Here is a 12,596-nt window from a genome sequence, read left to right on the forward strand (position 1 = left end):
ATAGTTGAGGTCAAAGGTCAGATGAAAATATTAGCCCTTTAATTTAATATAAAGGGTTAATGTCTCGAACACAAAGTCAACTGGGATAGGCTTGCCCATGACCCTAATGAGGATAAGCAGTATGGAGAATGGGTGAATTTATTAAATAACTTATTAATTAATGAATAACTTAGAAATAGGTTCAGAGTAGTACAGTTGTAGGATTAGATCTCATTCACTGGCAAGGACATTATTGATTTTGGATAATCATTTTCATTCACACATTTAGGTGTACCGGTAATTGCTGTTTTTTACTATATAAATGTATTATATAAATGTTATATACAGGGTGATTCAAAAAGAATACGCCAAAATCATCACGTATTTATTCAGTTCTAAAGCATTGCAATAGACTGAATCAATGGTCATTTGATACAGGAGTTTTATTGTGTTACGAACTCACCGTTGTGGTCATGTAATCCTTTCGACGCCGTTCTATTGCAGGAAGACCACCTGTTTATTTACCCTCAAAATGGCGACTCCTCAACACAAGGCGTTGTGTGAGCTTAAGTTTGCAGAAACACATTCCATGCTTTTAGAACAGAATTTGGTACATTTAGTAAAAACTTGTAAAGCGTGAAATAAATATTCAAAGTTATGTAAAACACATGAGCTAGGTTTTCTATTGTTTTTAATATATATATATATATATATATATATATATATATATATATATATATATATATATATATATATATATTTACCGCTTGTCCCTTTCGGGGTCGCCGGGGGTGCTGGAGCCTGTCCCAGCTGCATTCGGGCGGAAGGCGGGGTACACCCTGGACAAGCCGCCACCTCATCACAGGGCCAACACAGATAGACAGACAACAAGTTTGGACACACCTTCTCCTCATTCAATGGGTTTTCTTTATTTTCATGACTATTTACATTGTAGATTGTCACTGAAGGCATCACAACTATGAATGAACACATGTGGAGTTATGTACTTAACAAAAAAAGGTGAAATAACAGAAAAAAATGTTTTATATTCTACTTTCTTCAAAACAGCCACTCTTGGCATTCTCTTGATGAACTTCAAGCACACCTGTGAAGGGAAAACCCTTTCAGGTGACTACCTCTTGAAGCTCATGGAGAGAATGCCAAGAGTGTGCAAAGCAGTAATCAGAGCAAGGGGTGGCTATTTTGAAGAAACTAGAATATAAAACATGTTTTCAATTATTTCACCTTTTTTGTTAAGTACATAACTCCACATGTGTTCATTCATAGTTTTGATGCCTTCAGTGACAATCTACAATGTAAATAGTCATGAAAATAAAGAAAATGCATTGAATGAGGTGTGTCCAAACTTTTGGCCTGTACTGTATATATGTATACATATATATATGTATGTATAAGTATTCAGACCCCTTTAAATTTTTCACTCTTTATTTCTTCGCAGCCATTTGCTAAAATCAAAAAAGTTCATTTTATTTCCCATTAATGTACACTGAGCAACCAATCTTGACAGAAAAACACAGAAATGCAGCAATGTTTGCAAACTTATTAAAAAAGAGAAACTTAAATAACACATGGTCATAAGTATTCAGACCCTTTGCTGTGACACTCATAATTAATTCACATGCTGTCTGTTTCTTTGATGCTCCTTGAGATGGTCCTGCTCCTTCATTGGAGTCCAGCTGTGTATAATTCAACTGATTAGACTTAATTAGAAAAGGCACACAAAATAATTTCTACAGCTCTCAAGTTTCCTGAGAGCACAGCGGCCTATGTAATCCTTAAATGGAAGACCTGGCCATCCAGCCAAACTGAGCAATCGTGGAAGAAGAGCCTTGATGACAGAGGTAAAGAAGAACTTAAATATCACTCTGGCGGAGCTCCAGAGATGCAGTAGTTCCACAAAGTCAACCCTCAGTGCACCCCTCCAACAGTCGGAGCTTTATGACATCTTCTCAGTGCAAGACATATAAAAGTCTGCATAGAGTTTACCAAAAAACATATGAAGGACTCCCAGACTTTGAGAATTAAGATTCTCTGGTCCGATGAGACCGAGATTGAACTTTTTGACGTTAATTCTAAGCAGTATGTGTGGAGAAAACCAGGTACTGCTCATCACCTGCCCAATACAATCCCAACAGTGAAACATGGTGGTGGCAGCATCATGCTATGGGGGTGTTTGCATAGATACACTGGAAGAAAACCCCTTCCAGAGTCCTCAGAACCTCAGACTGGGTGGAAGTTTCACCTTCCAACAAGACAAAGATCCTAAGCACACAGCTAAAATAACAAAGGAGTGGCTTTGGAACAACTCTGTCACCATTCTTGACTGGCGCAGCCAGAGCCCTGGCCTAAACCCAATTGAGCATCTGTAACGAGATCTGAAAATGGCTGTCCACCAACGTTGACCATCCAACCTAACAGAACTGGAGAGGATCCCCAAATCCAGATGTGAAAAACCTGTTGCATCATTCCCAAGAAGACTCATGGCTGTACTAGCTCAAAGGGATGCTTCTACTCAATACTGAGTAAAGGGTCTGAATACTTTTGACCATGTGATATTTAAGTTTCATCTTTTTAGTAAAATTGCAAATATTTCTACATATATGTTTTTTTCTGTCCAGATAGGTTACTGAGTGTATAAATAAAAATGAACTTTTTGGATTTTAGCAAATGGCTGCAACAATAAAAATTAAATATTTAAAGGGATCTGAATACATCCGTACCCATTGTGTACATATATGTATGTATATGTATATATATATATATTTATATATTTTTTAAAGGCGGTTTTTTTAGGCTATCTCCGCGCTTACACTGCTGCGCATAAACGTCATTTGTCGGCAGCCAATAGGAGCTTTTGTAACCAGAAACCTGTTTTGAAAAGGTTTTATAATCATTTTTAAACCAAATAATTAATATATTGCGAGAATCGGTTTGAATCGAGAATCGTGTTGAATTAAGAATCAATTATGAATTGATCATCACCTTAAGAGTCGGAATCGAATCGTGACATCCCCATCCCGAAGTATTATTTCAATTGTTATAATTGTACTTTAGTTATTGATGTATTTTTATTATTTGATTACGGAAAAAACTGTGGCCAAGTAAAGCAAAGGGAGCTAAGGTCAAAGGTCGGTTAGGTCGGTTTCCTCAGTGCATTTGATTGTGAAACTCTTATGAACTGTTTTTACCCTACTGATGGTTTCTAATGATGGGGGTCAAAGGTCACTATTTTCAGCTGATGTTTATTCTTGATGTTTTTCAAGATCAAAAGTCTAATCTTATAGATTTTAACGCCCCAAGGGCCCCTTGCTACTACTCAACAGTATGATCACTTTGTGGGGACTAAACAGTGATATCCTATTTTAATGAATAAATATTATATAATAGTGGTTCTGAAACTTAAAAAAAAACAAAAAAACAGAGATTTTTATTAACAAGTATATTTAATATTTGTGGCCACGGTAACATTACACTAACACTGTGTTTGAATACTTAAAAATAAAACACTAATCACTTCAGTGATTCTTTGGCATACCACTAGATGGAGCCTGCGCACCACTATTGGTACACTTACCACAGTTTGAGAATCACTGACTTACCACAGTTTGAGAATCACTGTTCTGTACAGACGGGTTGACCTCAGTGACAGATGGACATTTTTTATTGAAGTCTGGTCAGAAAAGCTGTGGCAGTTGCTTTTGTGTCCAAACCAGGGATTCCCAAATTGTGGCCAACGGGCCAAATTTGGCTAGTTGTGTCATTTTGTTTGGCCCGCCAAGGCTGGCTACCAAATTTATAAATATTCATACTGACCAGTGACCACTTTTAAGCTCCACAATCATTAATTACATGTCTATGAGGCTACACTGTAAAAAAAAAAAAAAAAACCTTGCCAGAAATTTACCATAAAATCGTCAGTGGTACCATTTTTCCATTCACAGTAATGCACCGTAAAAACAGGGAATGTAGATTTTACGGTAAAAAGGTAGCATCCCAGTCACCAGAATTTTGCAGTAAAATATTAATAATAATAATAATGGATTAGATTTATACAGTGCTTTTCTAGATAGATAGATAGATAGATAGATAAAAAGATAGATAGTACCTTCAGGAGAGTTCCCTCAGGAAAATTAAAATTCCAGCAGCAGTGTACAGAATTGAGATCCAATTTAAAAAGTAAATAATGGGGGTATAAATGGAAATAAAATAGAAAAATATTACAATAAGAATAAAACTATAACAGCAAAAATAAGAACATAACAAGAGAAACTAGGCAGTAGTGACTATGTTATGAAAAAGTATTGCACTGTTATTGTTTTGCATCCCCATTCTATCGACTAGAAATAACTGTGGTACTGTTTTTTTAATTCATAGTAAAAATGTAATTCATAGTATGACACTGTAAAAAAAAAAAAACGCTATAGATTTTATGGTAAAAAAAAATACAACTGGCAGCTCAGTCACCAGAATTTGTACATAAAAACAGTGGTACAGTTTTTCAATTTACAGTAATTTAGAGTAAAAACCACTACATTTTATAGTAAAATTCTGGTGAAGAACTGGGCAGTTTTTTATCGTAAAATCTATGCATTTCTTTTTTCAACTAACTAACTAGTTCTGTTTGAATTTGAGAATCCCGCTGGTCTATGGTAAAGTTGTGACTTTTTGACGCTCAATAGAAAAGGATCATTTTGGTTGCCACGCTTTGCCTACGTCCTAAAATGAAAACCGAAACTCTTCGAAATTTAGCATCCTCCATACCTCTAATCTGTCTGGGTAAAATTAGAAAGCAATCAGATGAAATATTTAGGAGGAACGGGTCACAGAACTGCACCTGAAAATGGCAAAAATCTGCCGTTTTGAGGGGAAAAAAAGATTTTAAGTGCACCTTATAGTCCGGAAAATGCAGAGTTGCATGTTAACTGAATTAGACACAAAGCTTACATTTATATCTGGCAGTTTGAGGCTAAATTCCTCACTGGTGGTGCTGTTGCAATGGTAAAAATGGCTGTTTGGCCTGTGGATCATCGGCACATTTTCTCTGTAGCCCTCGGAGGCCAAATGTTTGGGCACCCCTGGTCTGAACAATATGTGCGTCACTGTGTTCTTACCTTCTTGCGTAACCCCAGTGATAATTCTTAAGGAAGTAATAATTTGCATCAAATTTGTCTTTGTATACAAACTACATGAGCATGTTTGATATCTATATTTCAAGCATTTGTTTTCTATAGAGACCTTTAACATTTGAATAGAGGATATTTTTGATATTGTGTCTTGACGAGTGAGACTTGTCACCGCGCCGTGGAATCTGTAGGGAGAGAGAGACGCTTTACAGATCAAATGAAAGTGGAGAACATGAATGGCGCGAGGAGAGGACTCGTTTGTGCTCGGCGAGACTGGCTGGCCAGACGTAGCTGTGCAGCGAGTCAACGCCAGCACTCATTTCTTTGTCCGTCTTTCACCCACTTGTTCTATGCATTTGACGCAGAGACGCTACTCTGCCACACACACACACACACACACACACACACACACACACACACACACACACACACACACACACTCACACAAACACATTCTTGTATTTCTTACCTTCTTGAGACCTCCGAAAAATGCCTACCTCTTTAGGACCACCCTTTCTAGATATATAAAGATTTGTATTTACAGCATTAATAATATATACATACTATGCAAATATAAAAAAAGCTTATTGTGAAAAATGAGTTGGAATTTCACAAGAAAAATGTCACAATTTCACAAGAAAAACTTCGAATTTTGGCAGTATTATAATGAAAGTCTTCATTTTACTCAACGCAAGTCAAAATGTTACAAGAACAACTGAACATTTGTGCAATATTATGATAAAAGCTGGAATTTTACTGAGTAACAGACGCAATTTTACTAGAAAAGCTTAACATTTTGGCAATTTTATGAAAAGTCGTAATTTTACTCGACAAAAGTCACAATTTTATAAGAAAACTTTGATTGATTGAAGTTTATATATTAAACTTCAATCAATCAAAGTTTATTTATATAGCCCTAAATCAAGAGTGTCTCAAAGGGCTGCACAAGCCACAACGACATCTTCGGCTCAGATCCCACATCAGGGCAAAGGAAAAACTCTACCCAATGGGCTACAATGACAAAACCTTGGAGGGGACTGCAGATGTGGGGACTAACACTTAGAAAATATTGGCGATATTATAATAATAATCGGAATTTTAGTTGGCAAAATTATGACAAAAGTCATAATTTTACTCAAAAAATTTAAGTTTTACAAGAACAACAAAAAAATAGGCAATATTGTGATACAAGTCAGAATTTTGTATGACAAATGTCACCATTTTGCAGTAGAAAAGTAATAATTTTACATAAAAAAGTTAGAATTTTACAAGAAATATTACAGAAACAGAAAGAATATGAGAAATTGTTTCCGAATTTTATAAGAAAAAAGTCGACATTGTGAAAAAAAAAAGACTGCTTTTAGTTAATTTTTAATGTTTTGTTTGTAATTGGTTTATAATATTCATTATTTACTTCAAGCTATTACAGTATGTATCTATATACATATTTATTTATTTATTTATTTATTTTTTTTAAGTTTTGGCCAAAGGGGGGGGGGGGGGCTGGGGGGGGGCATTTAAATTTCTTACACACACTTGTTATTTCATATGTTGGCCAGAGGGGGAGCACTTTTAAAACCGACACACAGTCAATTTGAAAAATCCCTCCTTTTTGGGACCACCCTCATTTTGGTACATTTCACCACCAGGGGTGCAAATGAGACATTCTCTATTAGATGCAATGGTTTTCCGTATAGGGACCATGATTTTGGTCCTAACTTGTTCACCGGTCCTCATATGGAAAGTACTTTTCTTTGTTGATGTCTAAAGAAGGCTACAAATACAAGAACATACACACACACACACACACACACACACACACGCACACACACACGCACACACAGCCAACTTAATCCTCAACATGTTCTCATTTTGTCAGTACAGTGGAACCTTTGAAATCAAACAATTTAGAAATTGACCAACATATTTCAGAAAAATATGCTTCTGAACTCATCAAAGGTAAAAATCCATGCAAGCTTTTTCTTTTTGTGTGTTTTTATTTTTTTTTTTTAAATGTTGCCAAATTTATTCAAAAACAAAATAAAGACCACCATCCCTTTACAGCAGGGGCCGGCCTGCAGCTAGGTTTTTATTGGCCCTTAATATATGTAAGTATATTAAATTTAACACTTGACAACTATTTGCTTTGTCACTTATAACACAAAAGCTAAGATAACAATGTTTTGTTGTCAAATATTCAGAAGTGGTTTTAGCATCTTTATTGCACAAAACATATCCAAGTGCGCCCCACCAGCATTCTTTCATTTTTCAATATGGTGGAAAAAGTGAGAATGAGAACTCACTGTACATCATGAGAATTAATCCAGTATTTAATGATTAAATCTGAGCATGCCATATGTTTTTTCTTTTTTCATCATTTTTAACCTATAAGACCTCATTGGGCCTTAGGAGACATTATTTCAGCCAGTATCAAATAATTTAATATTTGCAAATAGTGTGCTTTTTCTTTGGCTTTTTGACACACTTATTCTTCTTTTTTATTTTTTTTAAATAATATTTATTTATTCATTCGATAGGGAAATCATAATACAGGTACTGAGAAAACAGACCCTTTTTTTTTTGTTTCCACCCCCCACCCAAAATTACAAAAAATAATAAAAGTAAAATATTAACACCCCGTCCTACATACTGCCTTCCTCTTCACCACAAGCAGATAGAGAATCACTCGAACTGACTAAAGGAAAAAAAGAACTAACAAAAATAAAAATCACAAACATACAGAGAAGTGTCACTGAATAAAAACAACAACAACAACAACAACAAAAAAGAGTTGAGGTATAAGTGAAAATGTTCATTGTCAACAGAGAGTGTCACATTTATCCTATAGTGTCTTTAATTAGGCTATGTAACTAATCATGCAGCCCCAGGTCAAGTCAAATTGTTTTGGTGTACCCCTCAGATTATATTTAATATTCTCTAAATCTAAGAAAAACATGAGGTCTTTAAGCCATAGGGAGACCCTGGGGGCAAACTGTGATTTCCACTCCAATAAAATCCTTCTACGAGCTATTAATGATGCAAAGGCGATACTATCCCTAAAAGTATGCTTAGTTTTTTGATAGTTTGGTGGAATTTATTATTATTATTTATTATTTATTTATTTATTATTATTATTTTATAAAGGATCATTGTTAGGGCTGCAACTATTGATTATTTTAGTAATCGGGTTATGTATCAATGAGTTTGTTTGATTCATTGAGTCATAGACTAAAACACACTTTATAGCCTCAATGCGTATTTTAGAGATAATATTAGAAACCATTTTTTTGCTTGCCAAAACCTTTGTTCTTGTTTTCCGAATAGATGCACATCATCAACTTTAGAAATAGCACATTTAAAAAAAAACATTTTTAAACCTACACTACACAGATAATAGCACCCACACATGCACCACCGCTCTCATGTACGCTCGATTGCAACGGCCGTGCAGAAACTGTGTCAGCGTATTTAAAGTTTTGGGCACTCCATGTGGTCCGTTTTTGATCAATGTCTATTAGTTAATCAAAGCAAAATAACGTGAAAAAGCTTTTTTCTAATTGTTGCAGAACTGGCAGCCCTAATCACTATTGCTAAACCTCATCATACCCCATGAGACATACAGCAGGTTCAGCCAGGAACAAAAGATTCACTACTGCAAGTGAGTTGTGCTTTTTCTTTGTCTTTTTTTTAAAAACTTTTTTGCGACACTTATCCAAAACAGACTCTTAACGCATCTCATTGCACCTCATTTTGCTTTCTCTTTGGCTTTTTGTCACATTTGTATTATAATAATAATAATAATAGATTGTATTTGTAAAAAGCACTTTATATTGAGTAAACAATCTCAAAGTGCTACAGTGTATTAAAAAAAGAAATCAATAAAAGAAATAAAAAAAGAAAAGAAAAAAAAGATAAATAAATAATTGTTGCTTTTTCCCAAAGAAGAGAAGAGGAAAATACTAAAGCGGAGGTTTCTGTTGTTTTTACACTTTATAATAGTTAAGCTATTTTTTACCAAGTGGAAAAAGAAATGACAGATCTCACCTTCGCATTAAATCTTCAAAATTAAAGTTGAATGTTTTGTTTTTAACATCCTTTTTTTACACTTTTTTTGACAGTTAATAATGTTAAAAAGTCTCTTTATTTATTTATTTATCTTTTTTATTTTATTTTATTATTCATTTTATTTTATTTTTTATAAATATCTCTTTTTTGAATGATGCCTGCACGATTAACAATGTAGTTCCATGGCGGTGTCACTTTCCACTATTTCCAATTGCATCAAATCCCCAAAAATAATAGATTGTTTGATTTTAGAGGTTCCCTTGAATGATGCCATTATATCTTCAACTGAAGCAAGAAAAGAGAAATGGATTATATTAATCTGAATACAGCATCAAAAGTCAATAATTCATTTTAGATCACCATAACATTAAAATAACCTGTATAGAAACCAAAAAAATAAAGCACATTTAATAATTCCTTCACTGGATTGTCTCATAAAAGATATCTGTGATATTTTTTCTATGTGTGACGACAAACTGATGGAGATGAGATGGTGAAAAATAAACACTTTGCACTTCATGTTGTCTGGGTGCCATTTATAATCCTTCTTTGTCACTGTACGTGCTCTCACCATCGAGTCCAAACACAGGAAATTAAAGCACTCGCAGAGAATCACACATAGTTAAACCAAAAGCAGCCCCATTTTTTTTCCAAGAGGGATGAAAATGGCATCGGCAACTGCATCAGTTAATTGCGAGATTAGTGTGATGAGACCACCAAAGGCCATCAGCTCTCACCACCAGATAGAGCAAATTCACAGTCAGCGGCAATAAGGTAAATGGGTTATAATTGTGTACGCTTTTCTACCTTCAAGGTACTCAAAGTGCTTTGACAATATTTCCACATTCACCCTTTCACACACACATTCACTCACTGATGGCGGGAGCTGCCATGTAAGGCCCTAACAATGTGTGATTCTCTGCAATGGCGTTGTGGCTTGTGCAGCCCTTTGAGACACTTGTGATTGGGCTATATAAATAAACTTTGATTGATTGATTGATTGATTGATTGATTGATTGATTGATTGACTAACCACGACCCATCACGAGCAGGGGTGAAGTGTCTTGTTTAAAGACACCACGGACCTGACTCGTATGGCGGAAGCCGGGTATCGAACCAGGAACCCTCAGGTTGCACGCCGTTACAATTGGGAAGGTCAGGGTCGGTTTCAGAAGTGAAAGCAATATTTTATTGTACTGCATTGTAACCACAATTGCCTGAAAGGTATTGACCATGTTGCAGTTGAGTGGGAGTATTGTTGGTCGGGACCCCAGGATGAAGAGACGGCCGGCGAAGTGCAGGTAAATATATATTTACTAACCAAAACCATTAACCAAAGATAGAGCAACAGAGAAGTGCACCAAAGTGACAAACTACAGTATTTAAGGACTCTTAACTAAAAGGGAAGGATGTAGATCATTTGGTAAAATTACTGTTTTGTTGTTGTAGTTTTCGAATACACCACCGGGGTGTTCCCAATAGGGAATCAGTTATCCACTCTCTCATGAAATGCATATGTACAATACCATGTTGCAGTTGAGTGGGAGTATTGTTGGTCGTGACCCCAGGATGAAGAGACGGCCGGCGAAGTGCAGGTAAATCTATATTTACTAACCAAAGATAGAGCAACAGAGATGTGCACAAAGCAGGCTAAATGGTCACAAGAAGCTTAGCATGCAACACGGAGGTGCAAAAAGGACATATAAAGCGTACTGATTGGCAACCAGGAACAGGTGTGTCCTGACTGCCAATCATGAACAGGTCAGGGAGCCAGTGCTCAAACAGGTGCAGTAGTGATAAAACAAAAAGGAAGTGGAAACAAAAAATAGGAGCGGTGGACAGGAATTAAAACAATACCAGAAGCTAGCAATAATTGCCATGAGAGATCATGAAAGACACAAATATAAGACGACCCGGACAGTAAGATTTTCGGGGAAAAAATACTTCACGGTTAAGCCAGCATCAAAGGATCAAATGTTTGTGTATTATTATTATTTTGCGACATCTTTGTCTTTAGCTTTTTGTGATGTAAAAAGTTCCATCGTAGCTCTTAACTTTATTGTACCTCAGGAGACCTCAGTTCAAATTCACTCTTTAACGTCTTTTTCTTAGGCTTTTCTTCCCCAAAAATAAGAGGGGTGGAATAGATTTAGACTTAGACTTAGACTTCCTTTTTATTGTCATTCAAATTTGAACTTTACAGTACAGATAAGAACAACATTTTGTTGCATTAGCTCATTGCAGTGCAGGATAAAAGAGCAATAAGGTGCAGATATAAATAAATAGATTACTGTACAGATAAATATATTGCACTTTTGCATATGCATCCACGTTTATGGATTTATGTTATATTGTCTTCATATCCCAGCGAGTTAATCCATTTTTGGGGGGAATTGAGGGGATTATTATGATGCGTTCAAGAGTCTTACGGCCTGAGGGAAGAGGCTGTTACAGAACCTGGAAGTTCTGCTTCGGAGGCTGCGGAACCTCTTTCTAGAGTCCAGCAGTGAAAACAGTCCTTGGTGGGGGTGGGAGGAGTCTCTGCAGATTTTCTGAGCCCTGGTCAGGCAGCGGCTTTTTGTGATCTCCTGGATAGTAATCAGTTAAGATTTTGGTTGTTTTGGCAATTAAATTTTCTCATTCTTCATTGACTCCCATTATCCTAAAATGAGCATGGTATCACATAGGGCTGGGCGATATATCGAGTATACTCGATATATCGTGGGTTTGTCTCTGTGCGATATAGAAAATGACTATATCGTGATATTCGAGTATACGTCCTCACGCAGTTGCTTTTAGCTGCGGACATTACACCTTACTTGTCAAAGTTTTCCCGGGAGACTCACAAATTTCAGTGCCCCTCCCGAAAATCTCCCGCGGCAACCATTCTCCCGAATTTCTCCCGATTTCCACCCGGACAACAATATTGGGGGCGTGCCTTAAAGGCACTGCCTTGAGCGTCCTCTCTCACCTGAAAAGGAGACTATTATGTATGTCTCCGTTATCCATAGGTTTATCTATAACCCATAAAGTAGGCAGGCACGGAGCTATTTCTCAGCGTGTGTTTATTCCAGCCGGCACGTTAATACACTGACACACAACATCCGGATTCCCATCATGCATTGCTTCAAAACTACGGCAAGTAGTAATGTCCAAAAACATAACAGAGACGAAGCAGAAGAACAAAGAAGAGACATGGCGACGACGAGTAAGAAGAAGAAATACACTTGCAAGTTCCAAAATGCCTTACAAGCGGGAAGATGTTTTAAAAGTATGCGGCAAAAGCGTTGCTACAAAAAGTAGCAGCACTGCTAATAAGTAGCATCATTTGAAAAGTCACCCGCTAGAGAATGAAGAGTGCTTGAAACTCCGCCACACCAACAAAATGCCCAAGGAACTATTTCCACA

The sequence above is a fragment of the Entelurus aequoreus genome, linkage group LG17 (assembly GCF_033978785.1).
Source record: "Entelurus aequoreus isolate RoL-2023_Sb linkage group LG17, RoL_Eaeq_v1.1, whole genome shotgun sequence".
Taxonomy (NCBI): domain Eukaryota; kingdom Metazoa; phylum Chordata; class Actinopteri; order Syngnathiformes; family Syngnathidae; genus Entelurus; species Entelurus aequoreus.